Source organism: Nomia melanderi, chromosome 2 (genome assembly GCF_051020985.1).
Source record: "Nomia melanderi isolate GNS246 chromosome 2, iyNomMela1, whole genome shotgun sequence".
NCBI lineage: Eukaryota > Metazoa > Arthropoda > Insecta > Hymenoptera > Halictidae > Nomia > Nomia melanderi.
Window position 1 is genome coordinate 16,805,021 of NC_135000.1, and position 16,808 is coordinate 16,821,828.

At 37.1% G+C, this 16,808-nt stretch overlaps 1 protein-coding gene and 1 long non-coding RNA gene across 6 annotated transcripts in view; both read right to left on the reverse strand.

Annotated features, from left to right (window-relative positions):
• Positions 1-8,516, reverse strand: part of LOC143174283 (uncharacterized) — a 111,633-nt gene extending 103,117 nt beyond the window's left edge. The window contains exon 1 of the long non-coding RNA XR_012998108.1: positions 8,372-8,516. This is a non-coding gene — a long non-coding RNA (uncharacterized LOC143174283). The remainder of the gene's footprint in view (positions 1-8,371) is intronic.
• The window catches only part of smash (smallish), a 201,797-nt gene extending 188,300 nt beyond the window's left edge, over positions 1-13,497 (reverse strand). For 2 of the 5 annotated variants that reach the window (XM_076365267.1, XM_076365265.1), the window contains exon 1: positions 13,125-13,496. The gene's annotated coding sequence lies outside the window, so the exon portion shown is untranslated. Of the gene's footprint in view, positions 1-13,124 lie in introns of all 5 variants that reach the window. The other 3 variants (XM_076365263.1, XM_076365261.1, XM_076365268.1) reach the window with 3 other exon arrangements.
• Between the last annotated feature and the right edge of the window lie 3,311 nt (positions 13,498-16,808).

Consider the following 16,808-nt stretch of genomic DNA (forward strand, 5'->3'; position numbering starts at 1 on the left):
TCTATGTTCATATTCCTTTCTCATAGAAAGAAAAAACTAATAAGATACTTTGATCTTTAATGAAACTGAAAATTAAGAATAAAAAAATTGATAACAAATGATTGAGTTATCTTTAAATTATTTGTGTTTAAATAAATTATAATTAAATGAAACAGGATTATAAAATGTATCAGCAAGTGAGTGTTACTGGATGCGTAAGTACTGTGTAAGCTTTAGACTTCCGACTTTGTCCACTTATTGATCGCGGTGCGTCGCATCTGACATTTGCGTAAGGGTGTTCACCCTCCACTCTTGGAATCCCGAAGTGTCAGTCGAACAAAAAGTCATGGAGGGTGCGTGTATTACGTAATGAGAAACTCATATTCCCCCATACTGTTTGCAAACAACACACATCATTCTATCCCCTTTTAACTTAGCACACCTTAATCTCTTGCAAGTCTGCGTGGAAATCGTCCCTGCAATCCATTACGTTCTTGTTGATCATTTCTTTGCTTGATTATATAACTAACAATTCCTATATTTTAATATAATAAGGACGTTAGATATTATATTAGGTAGTAAAATATTAATATACAATTAATTGATAATTATAAATAGTGTAGTTTTAGTAAACACAATTATATACTAAAGACTAATATCAAAATTTCAGTTTGTAAATATACATTATTCTGTTAATTTTTTTAGTACTGTATCACTGTTAAAAACTTTGTGCATCGTATTAATAGTAAACACGATAGATAGAAGTAAAAGTTCTAAAAAATCATATCGTCCCCGTAATTTCTCTCATTACCATTTCTCTGTAAAGTAAGGCGATAGTAGATTTTGTCAGTGTTTTATTATATTCGGACCTTACTTCTCACGGTATGCACTCGACTACTTACGAAAAGGAAATCCTCCGCGAGAGGTGCACTCAAAGCGTGAGAAGTTCTTTTTTTTACATTGCACCGAGTTTCCACGGCAAAAAAATGGTAAGCCGAGGGTCGCTGAGAAGAGGATCTTTAAGAGGCTATGAAAAATGCATCCTGATCAAATGGGATCGTAAAACTAATGTAAATAGTTTCTCTTAACCTTTCAATCCTAAACTATTCTCAATGGTATCTAAATTATTACCTAAAACTTTTAGATATTTAGCATCTTCCTGAATTTACTATAAATTGCATATAAACCCAAAACTATTAGAATGTAATATGTAATTTAGTAAACACATAACATTAGATTTATGGATATTGATTGTATACTGTATTGTACCGTTACTATGTACCATTTGAAATAAGGTATATAAAGGGGGAAAAACAAATTGTAATATGTATGGATATTATTACACTAATTAAAGTCAATATAAATTGTTAAAAAAATAATATTCGTTACCTCTCTAACTACACGGATGGAATTAGAAATCAGTTAAATTGATTGGTCTCGTAAAAGCGTTAAAAAGTCACAGGGATGTCTTTATTACTTAAACGATTTAACGTGAGATTTAGACGTGGTAACTAAAAACTGTGGGTAAATGGAAGTTTTGAATCAACACTGAAAAGAAAGGAAACGGGAAGGAAAAGCGACACAGCCTCGTGGAAGTGAAAGGGCGGAAGAAAAAAAACTGTGTACACGACATGAGAAGAAAGGCCTTGGTAGAGCTATAGTACTGCAAAGAAGACGCTGACACAAATGCCAATATTTATCTGAGATAATTCAACTATGTGATATCCGAAAGAATGTTTTTTTTAGCAAGTATTATTGACACAGAGAATGACTTTTTGTCACGAAGAATGAAACTTATAATTTATATGATTGAACACAATAAATATAGTCCATCTGTGTCACTTTATCCTCAGAATAAGCCGGATTAAGCACCGTTGACAAACCATCAGATTAAGGACAGGCAGGACGAGGAACAGATGTGCTGGAAGTATTGTGTGCGATGTGCACACTATGCAAATGCACAGCCGGTGTCATTATGAAATAATGAAAGTCAAACACAATACTGTATGCATTAGATAAAAATTCAATTCTATAAATTCGTGAAAAATTTCATTTAATTTAAATGCTTTAAAATTATTGAATATGCTCGAGAAAATTCTTAAGTAGTTCATTTCAGGAACGCTGCCAAGTATGCAATCAAATATAAAAAGATTTGAAGTTGAAGTGCTACAGTTCGACATTGCAGTTCCAGAATACTGTTAGGAATTTAGAGTTTATCATTGAATCCCGTAATCACATGTAAATAGGACAATTTTGATAAACGACCTGTCCACTCGCGTAATGCGAAGATTGACTAGGTTAGAGAAGTTACAAGACTTTAATGAATGGACAAAACGGTGCTGCCAGATCTGCCATTGATTCCCCACTTCGAGCGACTGGACGCGGTCAGGTGCATCCAGCGGATCTCGCGATTCCACTCGAGATGCGCCAGCGAAAGTCACAGTAGATCGAGCAAGGACTACCATATAATTTAATCGATCGTTCGAAAGTCACCGTTTCTGAAGCCTTTCAAAGGGTACATCGTCCTCCTTAACTCACCGGGCACTTGAAATCCTACAGCGCCATCGCGATTATGTTTTTACCTTCGTTTTCGTAGCGACAGTGATCAAGGTATACCTGGAATCCGTCAAAAGTAGGCGCACTTAAGCGATGCATCTCATTACTTTTTGCGGCCGGGGGCGAACCGGTTTCTAAACGAGCAAAATAGGTCTTCGTGTTGATGCATTTCATTAAAACACATATATTTTATCAAGAACGATTGTCGCATTTCAATTGAAGCTTTCTAACCGTTTCCACTTCTCTTACCCGAACGCGACGATGCGACTGAATGAAAGTATGTTTACAGGAAATGAACGTCCCTTTTTTTGGATCGCCTTAATACTTTGCATACTGGAAGCCTATTAATGCGTTCCTCGATATCTGTGTCATATAGAAAAGCAGCTTAGGAATTTTTCATTGATGATAATCTCAAAAAAAGAATTGTCATTTTATGTCATTCAAGGTAGATAATTAATTCACGATGGATCATTAGTGTATGATTCTACTTATTAGCATTATTAAAAAAAATATATTGAAGTCCCTTTATTAGAATGTCGAAGATTATTTATTAAAATATCAGAGACTATTAGATCACAGCGAAATAAGAAGCAGTGAAAAAGTGTTAACGTTTTCAAAAGAACGTATATTTTGTTCGGTGAAAGTAATACATGTGCTACGTCATTCGAAGTAGCAAAAAGCTCTAACGTTCCGCATTCTAGGATTCCATTATTGTGCAATCTGAATAGAGAGGCAGACAACGATGTTTTCAGACACCTTGCAGATAGTAGACGTGTAATAGACGTAACAGACAGTCTCTCTGTTTCGAGCGTAGGCTTTTCACGGGAACTCGGCTTCTGCTAAATACACTGCAGACTTCAATGCAAACCCGTGGTGGCGCCTGCGCGGCAAACAATAGACAAGTTTCTGTCACGCGACAAACTTCCTCTGTACATTCAACCCTGAATATCTGTCTGTCAGTACAATAGCAGACCACTGTCGAACTCACAAACTTCGAGACTTCTGATGAACAGATGAATTCTGCTAGTACATAACTATGAACAGCGTAATTTTAGAACTAAAGTTTCTATGCATTGTTGCCAATCAAGGGATTGTAGAGCGAATATTTGAACTATAAGAGGGAACTAACATACGTCTAATTTTGAATGTATATGGAAAACAGAATTACTAATAAAAAAAACTGAAAGCTTAATTCACTGTAACTGTGTTAATTCAACGTTTCATACACACTGTCTGATATTATATGTAAAGAAAAACATTTTTTTATTAATTCTAATAATAAAATAATTCTCGAAAATACTTTTCTTCCTATTTTTTCAACAGAAGCGAAAGTAATTTTTCAAATGAAAAAATTCCTCCACCTGAATTTTTCCAGATAAATATTTTTCTTCATTAACTCCTCAACGCTAAATTAATTACCAACTTTCTTCATAAGAGGTTTTCCATTTCAATTTTCTTCCGTATATTTCATAACTGTAAAGTTTCACCCTCCCCCCCCCCCATAATAGATTAAAGAAATATATTCCTAAGAAGTTATAATTTGTTAGAAAACCTTCCACAAAAATAGCGATTTCATTTAAATACCCTCCGGCATCACAAATGCATCCAGTTTAACACTAAAACTACCGAACAGTTAAACTAAGCTTTTGAAATTTCTATATAGCAATAATAGAAACTCCAAGAGTGCATCTGTTGAGACTTTAATTGATTTTCATTTCAGTTTGGTTGGTATTGAATAAATTGCTGTAATAATTTCTTAGGGAAACATTTGTTATCTTTCTAATAATTACAAAAAGAAGACATTATGAATGAGTCATTTTAACCCATCTGGTAGTTTTAAAGTTAAATTCCATCAGGCTTGAGGTAAAATACTTCGAAGTACCTGAACTTATATCGAGTTACGCAACAAAAATAAGAATCAAATAGTATAAAACCTAGCGCATACGTCATGCGTTTTTCCCAATGCCACAACGTGAATGGCTCGACCCTAAAAACCGACAATTAAGCGTACTTCACACAGGCTTGCATCCGCAACCTTGATTCCGGCGATAAATACTTCTCTTACCGGTTGCATTGTTGCGGCAACACGGGGAATAATGAAACTACGTCCTCGAACGCAAGGATTGTCTCGAAACGGAATCAGCCGGCGCGGCGCGCGTACGCCGCGATGAATCTTATGAAAATCTGATTAGTTAAAAGGATATACGCAGCCAAGAAGATGAATCACGAAGAAATTCTGCTGCATCACGCCGAAGCGGTTCGAATGACGGATAGTTGCTGCACCGAGCCGATTCGTTGTTCCGTGACCGCAGCGGACCGGCTGAGGGATACGTGGCTCTCTCCATTGTTGTCCGGCTAATTTGTTACGACTACTCGAGCTTTTTACGCATTAACGAACGTCTCTCGAAGCACATGGTAGTGCGCGCTGCGCTACGGTCACCGTCGTGCGTCGACCTCTTCTGGTCTACTTACCAGAAGCTAAACATTAGCACTGGCAAAAGGTACCTTCGATTGAACAAATCCAAGTTTCTATCATACTGAGATTTATTTTTTGAATGTAGATTATATTGATATTGAAATACGTATGTAATTGTAACTTTTACTATACATCAATAAACCCGTTAGTTGTGAAATTTAGTTTAAAAACCTCTCGTTTTGCGCGCAATAAAATCAAAATATGAAGTGTGTACAAAGAAAAATTACATGTTTATCTGAGAAAATAAATAATTCATCGTTGAAAGAATTGTAAGTAAGAGGAAATGTAAGTTTTTAGGATTTCAAGTTTAAGTTACATCCTTTCACTAAGAATGATTCATAATTGGAAATATTCTTCGAATCTTATAAAAATTCTGTAACTTTGTATATATTTTTGGAAAAAATGTATTCCTTACTGAAACATTTAAATAATTTAAATATTGCGTCTGATAAGCAATTTCTGCAAGTTTTACCATGTTTCGACTTTGTTTTTAGCCTTGCAGCTCTTAACACTGTTCATTTTAATATAGGTTTAAATTAAATCCTATAAAAACAAATAGGTTAAGAAAAGCTGTTTGAAATGAGGTATATGGTCATGGTACTTATAGGGCTTGTGTCGAAGAAAGTATAATGCAGCGTTGGTAAAAGCGACCGACTTCTTAATCGCGTGTAATAACTGGCTACGGAACTCGCTTTCTCGGTTCGATTGTTCCCGGGAAATGAAAATGTGCATTGCGCATTACTGTTGCAATGTGCAATTGATGATTCAAATGATGAAGTGGAAGTCTTGGAAGTACGATCAATTGTGCGATGAGGTGCAATCAAGCCTGCGTTATAACTACAGCAACTGGAATCAAGTAATAGAAAGTAAAATAACAATAAATTCAAAAATCAAATTGATCATTTAGTATGTGCCAATTATTTTGTAAAAAATTTACTTATACCTACACTTTTTTTATTTTCAGTGCTATAATTTGAGTTAGAACAATGATTACAATAATTTTCTCCTTTAAAATTCTTACTAGTAACAAAAGATAAAAATTGAATACATTGAAATTAATTGAAGCATCTTGTATTAATTGTCCACACTATACACACTTTTAGCACCCACTACCAGTTGCGTCAGAAACCTGTACAATGTTCACTATAACGTAATATGTACCTACTCTGAGTAAATATAAAATAATGGCATGTAAACTTTGTATGTAGTAAGCTAATAAAGATCAATAGTGAAGTGAACATCGAATTTAGTACCAATACCGATAATACAGGTGCTAAAACTGAAGTAAAATTAATTTAAGAACGCAAGTCAATTTATGCATTCTTAAATTCATAAATATTGTATAATTAATGTAACATCATATCGTAATATTTTAACAATAAATCAAGATAAAAATATAAATATAAATTCAGTATACAATATTAAAATGAACCTGTTGAATCGTTAAATTCCTTATTAAGACTACCTCTTGAAACTTTGTCAACACAGATCCCGTTATCGATTGGATCAGCGATGAATCTAATTCAGCTAATTAGGGTGCTTCCAGAGTGACAAGAGACACGCGGAACAAGATCGATAACGATCTGCCGGGTTAATTAAACACCGATCCGTGATTTCCAAACGAAACATGACCTATAAACCGCGCAACGCGAAAACACGCGTCGCATTCAGAGCAAAATGTAGGATGACACGGTTGGCTTTCTAAATTTGTATCAAACGGCGTCACTTTCACCACGTGATCGATAAATCGCGGGATGCGACCCATTGGTACCCCATGAGAGAAAACACGGCATGATCGACGATTTTTTTTTCACGGCAACTTTGCGGCCTCCGACGATAAGTTGTCCGCTCGGATCGATAAGCACCCGAGGATTGGCTAACCGGGATCAGTTGATCTATAACAACTGACGACGTTCACGATTATCGCCGTTACGAGCGCTACACAAAGTTGGGAGCGAAGATCTGTTTTGGTATCGAGTCCGTTTCGTAATAGCATCTGAGTTGGACGAACGTTGTGCAACATGGATTCCAGGAAAGTATAAAACAATACCAGAGTAATTTCAAATAAATCTAAACGCAACTGAAAGAAAATTTATTTCGACTTTTAACGAGATTGTTACTTGTAAATCCAAACCGTTCCATTTAAGCCTGTTCCACGATATAATTTTTCTTTGTGCAACACAACGGATTCACGCTTTCGATCACAATCATTTTTCCTCATCCTGAGTTGGATACAATCGAAGGGATCAGCGATAGAAAAATAGGAAAGAAAACTTTGCTAACGTTTCTTCGTTTGCCCAATCGTTCAAGCAGCAAATGAGCGAGAATTGTCATTGCAGTTAAACGCATTTGCGTTCAAGCATTAAACGTTGGATATCGCTCAAAGAATGTCTTTCTTACAAATTCTTCGAGAAATTGAGAGATCGACTGGAGAATGAAAGAATAATTCTATGACGAATCGAATTCATCACGTTTTCTAATTATTTTTCCTTCGATATCTATTTGCTCGTGGAAAATGAGCACCGAGAACGTTCGGAGAAATAAACGTGTGTAATAAATCCGTGTTTATCACGTAGAATCACGTTCCTTACAGTAACGATATTCATTCGTGCGTGACATGACGAATAAACATTCTTCAATACAATGCAAACCTTACACGCAGCGATAAATGATTTAAAAATATATTTACAGATACTGACGAGGTTCACAGAACTTACTCTAACCCCTTGAAGTACGAAATTCAGAATAAAGAAACTCTTCGGAAAATGAAAACTCCACATTGTATGCGATAACACAATACATTAAAATAAATGTAAATCTAAAAAGTAACTCATATCGTAGAGTTCTCATATCTTCATCCCTCTTATCCTTCGCAAAACTAATGAAACTCACCCCAAGTCCTTAAACCACAAAAATAAAAACGAATTCCGAACAAAGAAGGCATTCAAAACACAAAAACTCTAATAGTCGCACAGCGTACCAAACAAAAAGCACTAAAGAGGCCCAAAAATATTTATTATGACGTACTCCAAACATGAAGCCTGTCTTTTAAACCCCAACCCTTTTTTATCGCCCTGCTCAAGAACTTTCGTCCGAAGAAGCAAACGATGTTTATCTCTCCGTGCTCGCAGCCGCATCTACGATATAATAAAACCACATTACTTCCTCCGCGAGGAGATTTAAATGCCCCAAGGGATCAGATACTGGAACCACCCCAAACAACGTCGAACCTCTCCGCGCCGGGCTCTCTCGGGCAGAAATCCAAACAGACTCAATTAATGACGTAGCCTCGGAATCCGGGGAATAATCTCGGGGTACTTAACACGTCCAACAAAGAACGGGTCGGGGAACAGTACATACCCCGAAGAGCACAAAGCGACTCTGCCAGTGCTCCAGAGTCCTGCGTCGCGGAGAATCCTGTTTTCCATCCATTCTCGATTCACCCTAATGCTCTCCACGGCGGAGATGCACGTTTCAGGTTTATCGAGAGTTCCCTCGGACGTTGTAACGGCACTCGAGACGTCGCTCGTGCTCGTCTCTCTCCTTCTTTCTCTCCCATCCCGTCTACGCCGGCGCGCAAGGCTCTCCCCATCGCCACTACGCCTCACGCTCGACGTACTCGCGCGAGAGGATCGTACACGCACGCACGACGCGTTCCCCCGCGAGTATGCAAGCATGCCTCCGTCTCACCTACACGATCGTAAACGCGCCACGCCGGGGCGACCGGTTTATACCGGGCACCAAACAAACACGCGTCCCCGAATGACAACGGTACACCGATCCGCGTTCTGTTTCATAAACCCCTTCTTGTGTTTTAACCCTCTCCCCTTCTGCGTTCGCGACTCCCTCTACTCCTCTTTCCCGTTGGATATAAAAATGAAGGTTCTGGAGCACGACATTCACCGCTCTATCGACTACCGTTGACTCGAGGCATGGGTGACGCGGGCTATTTCGGTTTGGGGAAGTTTGAAATGGTTTTTACGCTTTATATGACTGTTTTTGGAATGTTTGAACTTTTGAAATTTGAAATGTATGAATGTTTGTTTCAATTCTTACAAATATTTGAGCTTTCATGCATTTATCCATGTTTTAACATTTTTGAATATTTATCTTGAATACTGATCTAAGAAATGTTATATGCAAGAGTACCAGTATTTCATAACGCTTTAATCTTAGTTATAGAGTTCTAAGTTCGAACGCCGCGGAAGGAATTAATCAATAAGCACGTATCACCTATCGTGTATGTCAACGCTTTGCATTACTGCACGTCTTACTGATGATTGATTAAAAGTTTCGTTTTAAGTCGCTCCTTACTAAAACAGTTTTTATATAGTGATACATGACACGTAAAATAAAACAAGAATATTAATTACCAACAAGTGCACAAATAATCCAAATAGTTTAACCACAAATACCAAACGTGCAAGTAATGTAAGAAGTAATATCTTCATCTTACATTGCAATGTATAAAAGTTTCAGAAATTATTTTACTTCCAGAGAGAAGAAATCATATGAATGAGAACTTCATTGAAATATAAAAAAAAATTATTAAAATTATATTTGGTGCTTTGGAATTTCTTATTTCACTGTTTTATTGTGGTCATTCTTCTGAACTATGCTTAATAATCATACAACTTTTTCCTTAAAAAAACGTATAATTTACCGCAGCATTAAACGGTACATCTACTTAAAAAATATTCATGATTCGTCCGCAAGTCACGAGATTATGGAAACGTTCCATCGAATTAAACTGTAATGATAGGCAACGTTTCCTTGGAAACCGCAATCTGATTGCAAGATTGTCACTGGATTCTACAGAACTATTAAAATGTAACAGTGTCACTTTTCAACCTTCCTGCTCAAATGGTACTGTAACCAAGTAGCATTTAATCATTGTTTCTATTTTTTAAATATTTACAATTACCGAAAACATATATGAATTACAAAATATTCAAATTTGAATGTAAATTTCAATATCTAGATATCTACATTCAAATTTATATTAGCGAATAATTTACATACAAATAATATCTTTTAACAGACTCACATATTTGTACGAAATTCGTTAATAATGTTGACAATCTTCTCTTATATTTACTACTTTTCATCGTTCAATCCAAATAAGCGGAAAGCACAATTGATAGCAGCCTCAGAGATACTTCTCGCGTTTTGTTTGCGGATTAGTCAGAGGGTGACTACGTGGGGTGCCCTACGAAACATCTTCTGAATCATTCGTCGAGTTGGAAAGTTTCTGGCCAGTTACTAGTTTTAGTCTTGGAGCAGGCGAGCGAATTTTGTCGCGCCAGCATCCCACTAGTATACTGAATTATTTAAAACGAACCCTGAAGCACTACTCCAATTACTATGGATCCCGAAAGATGTTTTACAGGCGCCTCAACTTTTTATGTTAATGAAATGGTCTGCATCTAATAAATTACTGAAACTTTAAACACTTTATTTTAAACTTTAATCTCTTTTACTTGCAGATAACGTACGGTTGTCGGACGTATTAGGGTAAAATGGCTTCGAATGCAAAGGGTTAGTCGTAAACCCGTCTACTAAATACGCAATAGCTCGTTTTCGTTTTTTCGATTTCCATTTTCGGACGTTATACTGCACTTAGATCGCTAGGCGTGTTTTATTTACTGCGCGTCCGACGACAACAAGCGATAAAAACTCGTCCAGATGAACTACATTGCTGAAACGCGCGACAAAACTTGCTCGCTTGCAACGGGTCTTATTAGACGCTCATCTCCTCGTGTGGGACATTCACATTTACGCGAGAATTTAAATACTGTTTACCACGTGACACTTGCACCCAACAAGTGGCTACGTGACACACTCGGCCAAACAAGTAAGTGTTGTCTACCCGCCAGGCAAATCGTATTTAAATGCCAAGGTGCCACTGAGCTGTACTTTGAAAATACACACCGACAATGTATCGAAGCATCTTATATTCGGAACTTAGTTTATAAACAGAGCGATTAAGGCTATAGATAATATACGTTAAGCCTTCCCTGGCCAATGAATTATCATCCAAAGAGAATTACAAAAGCAATTAACGGATTGACTGGTTTTAACCCCATGCAGATTCATATTTTAACTTACTGTTTCGCAGAAACCAGTGTATCGGAGGAATAAATTATTAAAATGAACATTTATCGAGTCGATAAATCTTCAATATTAACTAGTTTTGAAGCAAACTAGTTTTTCGAAGGAATTTATGCTTTGCATATTAAAGGTGAACATAAATACACCCATAGCAGCTTTAAAATATCGATCCATCTTATTCTCCATACTGGAACCTTATAAATCATATAACCATAAAAATTGCATATTAACAAATGCATATTTAAAATGCCTCTTAAATAAATTTTGAAAGTCCAAATAACAGAGTCCTTGGCATTCATTAAAATACCAAACATTTTCGTATATAATTTGAGAATTGGTAAAATAATACCATTTTGTGAAAACAGTGTCATCAGCTTTTAATTTTTTGCTACTATTGATTAAATCAGTTTACATTTTTAATATTAACATATTTTTTACCACAATAAATAATCTTGAATTATATTTTCATTTATTAATTTACAAACTAAACAAATAACTACCCTAAAAATTATGAATTAACTCACATTTATCAAGTCGGATTTTTCAAAACAACTTATGCTTATTTAAAGGTTAAAAATACAATTTATAAAGATCTGTGTCCTCAATTCAGCCCTTTAAATCCTCAATATCAACACAAGCTAACATACTCAATAATAAAATAGTTAAAAGCAAACATTGATACTATCTCGCCTAACGTTAGTATGCAAAGTGGAAAGGCAGACAATTTATTACAAAAGCAACACCAGCGGACGTATAGGATGAAATGACACAATCGAAAGTGGAGCCAACCGTTGTTAATAAAGTACCACCTCCGGTGCGGCTCAGCATTATCAATTTTCTTTCTTAAAATATCGGAATCAATTTAACCGACTCCTTGCAGCAAAACAAAACGCATATCTGTCCAGATAAATAATGGAGGGAAAGTGTATCAAAATATAAACAATTGTCCGTTGAAAAGTGTCCAAAGCTAAGGGGAACCGAGATTTGGCCCGGCGGACGAAATAACGTTTCGCGTAATTTCGTGGCTGAAGGAAGTCGTCGTTTAAGTGTCAACACTTAGTTTAACAGAAAATTTCGAACCGTTTTGCTGGATGTTCACAAAGGGCCGACCGGCTTAGGCAGAGTAACTATTTATGCGTTGGGACGCAGAAATGTCTCGCATTACAATTTAAACGACCATTCATTATAGATCACAGACCGTAATCGCCAGTCAGTGCGCGCTCATTTCATCCGTGTGCCCCGAACGTGGCCGATCGATAAATATACCATCTATTTCCGGCATCCTTTAACAGCGTTAATCTACTCCGGCTGTTCCTAAATCGTCGTATTCCATTTTCCTCGATCAGACTACACCATTTCCCAAGAAACACATTGGACAACCACGTAAACACATTATTTAAAAAATTTTCCTATACTAACAATCAGTGTTCCAAAAGAATTTAATGTATATAGACATGAGGTGCCAAAAGACGTCTTACGGACTGAACTGCAAGAATCACTTGGGCATCGTATTCCCGACTCGTGAATTTGATTGGAAATATTGACAACAATTGAAACGGGTCGAGTATCCTACGCACAACGCAGAAACTGGCACGCAATTCCAACTCAATCTTACCGTAATCTCCCATCGATTAAACGGCCGCATCAAGGATCTCCGTTGCAACGAATCCGAAGCTGGATTCTGTTAGCCGGGTCAAGTCCGTTCGTGTTGTAATTGTACTGTTTCAAAAACGATCCTAACCTCGATTAGACGTGCGTGTTCCCGAGCGACGGCCGGCCGCGGAGTGTTTGAAGCGCGTGTAATTCAAAGTACGACATCGTTTCGCTTTTGACATTTCATCGACTCGCTTGTTAATCTCTTGTGAGAACTTCAAACGTTCGTGAATTATAATAAAGCAATAAGCTTCCTGGCTGGACGTTTTAAATTGCCGGGAGACAGAGCAACGGTCGAGCGAAGTGCGCGATTCGATGGGTCGATCGGAGAGTTCGAGACGGTTCCTACCTTTGAGAAAAATTCCCCTTGCGGGACGTCGAGTAATCCACTGGTGGACGGGGGGTAGAAATCCACAAACAGAGCAGCCCTGTCCTCTCGAGGAAGTTCTTGGTGTCCACCAACAAAAATCCGTGCGCACTGATTGTTCGTCGGCGTTGCGCGGTCAAACACGGGATGGGAATTTAAAGGAGCCGAGGAGCACTGTGATTTCGTTACGGAACACGAGAGAGAAGTTTACGTAGCCACCTATTAACGGAGCAAATCGTCGCGAACAGTCGGGGACGAGCGAAGGAAACCAACTGAACCGGCTCACCGTGAGAGACTGACGATGCTGTTCGATTGCTGCGCGCTCCGTTCCGCAGACTCTCTTGTTCGGCTCTCGACGCGACCGCTCGACGCCGCTCGACTACCTCCGGCAAGCTTCGACCTTTCTCGAGTCCTGACTCCGAGTTCCAGAGAGAACATAGACCGGCCTCAGGCTTGGCAACCTCGACGAACTTTTGCTCGGGTCGAGGCCGTACGAACGTTTCTGTTTTCGTGCTGGAATTAAAGAGCCCCCTTCGGGATCGGACCAATGATAACGCACAATGCACCCTTGCCCAATGTTACGTAACCGACCGGCCCCATTCTTTGAAACCGGACTTGAACGCACATCGTTCGAAACGTGAAAGGTAATTTTGTTTTCTTTTTCGATAATTTAATTTTTTTTTCTTCACCTGTTTCCCGTGGAATTTAGTTTGAAAAATCTCACGTTATGCGCGAAATAAAATCAAACTATGAAGTGTATATTAGCCAAACGCACGACGGATGTACCTATAATATATTCTAACGAACAATTAAACCAAAATGAAGAAAAATTACATGTTTGAAAAAATAAATAATTGATAGTTGAAAGAATTAGTATCATTTTAATTTATAGATGATGTGTATACTCGTCGAACACAATTCATTGGTTAAACACCTTGCGTTCATTCACGTTAATAGTGAAATAGAAAGTATCTTTTTTGAGTAAATTTTACACGTTAAACTGGTGCAGAATAATTTTCAACCGGACATAAACTTATGATTGATTAAAAAATACACGGTATTTGTGCGCAAAGAAATTGTTTTGAAAAATGTTTTCTATTTTTTCTGAGCTTCATATTTTAATTTTGCAATGGTACACGTATGTCTGACAGTTTGTGATATAATTATTCGAAATTGAATTTTGGTCACTTGTAAAAATTACAAGTTCAGTTATTTTAAAGCAACTTTCGTCAAATAAGGTAGAGGTTTGCTAACAAACACGCGACCACAAAGACGATCTCTTATACAAATATTTGTCACTTTAGATGGAATTTAATCTTTGATAGTAGAAGCAATGATAAGTTTGTCAGCTATGTTCGCGAGGAAAGATAAATAGTTAAGTCGGGCGACCTAGAACTTTGCCCTTTAGCTACGTAACTACGCAATTAAAGTATATTTGCTTATCTTCGAATTGAATTTTTTTTTGTAATTGATTCTAAAATTATACATGATACAACATCTTTATAAATGAAGAAACTTCTAGAAAATATGTTCATGATTCCAGATTAATTAGTTTAGTGCATAATTTATACAACAATTCTCTTAATTTTATTGTTTTTAATAATAGAAACAAATTAAAGAAAAACATAAGCATATTAAATTTGCATTTTAAGAAAGACAAAGGTATTTGTGCATATATATAATGCAATTATATGTACTTATTGAGTGTTGATACTGTGTACGTAATGAAATCCGTTATAGCAGTAATAACATCCATTATAATTTTCTGATACTTCGTTTCCGTTCTGCTTGTTGAAACTTTAAATTAGTTATATTCGCATCATTCTATTCTATCTTCCTGTATAAATAAGTTATCAAGGAAATTGTTTGAAATAAAGAGCAAGTATCCGTAGAATATGCAATTTACGAATATCCATTGGATCCAGAAGGAGGCTAGTTTGCATTCACACTATAAGCCTGTGTTGTGTTGGTAGCTTCGAAATTGCGTCGGATGAAACCGGTAGCAAAATAAAGCGATACTTCTCCGTTCCCCTAATAACAGAGTAGGCCAGCGCTGCGTTACTTCCAGATTAAATGCTGTCTAGCATCTGAAAAAGAGCCAAGGTCAAGACGTTTACGAGACTGAACGGCGGGGCCGAGATTTATTATTTATACAATTTCGAACACTAATGTAGGGCGTTCCTTCCACAGGAAAAGGAAATGAGGAAGCATCCTTACTATATAAGAACATCCTGCCATTGAATCACCGTTTGTATACAGAAAATTGATGGTATATTGAAAGTTATCTTCTTTGTTCTTGAGGCACAGCGGATTATTTGGTCGTTCACATGCTATAAAGTTTTTGACACAAATAGTAAAAGAGTGAGTCATATCAACACTTTCGAATTTAGTCAAACCTTTTTACGATCTTTCATTTAATTTACTTTAGGATAAATCAGATTTTAAAAATTACAAAAGTATTCTGACATGTCGTTACAAATTACTGTAACTTATTTTTTTAAATTACACCAAAAGATACCATAGAAGAATATAAATAATCTTTAATACGTGAACAAAGCTAAGACTGTTGATGCAAGGCTTGTTTCGTACAAAACCGTAAAGGTGGAGAATTACAAAACAGTTGTACGTTTACAACATCTGTGTAACTGAACCGAACGCAGGGGTGCAGACGAAATAAAAGCTAAATATTTTTACAAGGCGGGAACTTGAACTGCCTTGTATCATCGTTGTCTTTAATGTGCACGTTTGTCTGGCACCGCATTTAGAAAAGAAAGCGCATGGCAAACCATGCGAGTTAATAATACCTTTTTATGGAGTCACATGGCGGACGGTTAACTCATCTTCTTGTCAGCTGCTATGTTAATTATCGAAAACAAGGATCACAGGAGAAGAGAAAGTCTCATTATTTTCACTCTTCATTTTTACAATGCTCGTAAACGGTTTCGCGCTGTTATTAATTTGTTAAACAAAACGCGCCGAAACAAAGTAAGAACTTCGTTACAGGGAAGTTTTATTCGTTTCGAATATATACACGCTTTCAATAATGTCTTCTTTTACATTTTGTTTCGTGCTTGAACTTTATACGGCTACGCAATAAGCATAACTTTTTAAAGGATACCGAACCGTGCCCCACGAATGCCTGAAGTTAATTAACTATCGTACACACTGCGTCCGCCAGCGCGTATAAAACAGTCTTATTAAAATTGGATTCCGATAAACGCAAGTTCACATTCGCCATGAAATCCGGACCCATAGCGTTCTTGGGGATCCAGTCGTTTGCACGATTCTATACGCGGCTACTGAAAATTTATTGCAATACCAAAGGGCACGTGGAGTATGCAAACGAAATGGCCGATGAACATGGTGCACCGTCGTATAATTAGGCGGTATCTTTTACAGCGTGTTACACGCGAGAGCCTGTAACAAATGCTTCAAAGCATTTTACGCCGGCCAGTAATCTCTTTGACGTTCTATTAGTCCGTTGCGATGATCGCGGCGATTAAACAGCTTCTCAAAAACATATTGCAATGTATCGTATTCAACGCGGTACCGTCTATACGTCTATGCCAAGTCTCATTATTACCCTATTAAGAATAGCGATGCCTTTTATTTGCTGGCGAACGGAAACGCGGTTAATTTATGACGGGCGTTTCAAAATGAGAAAAA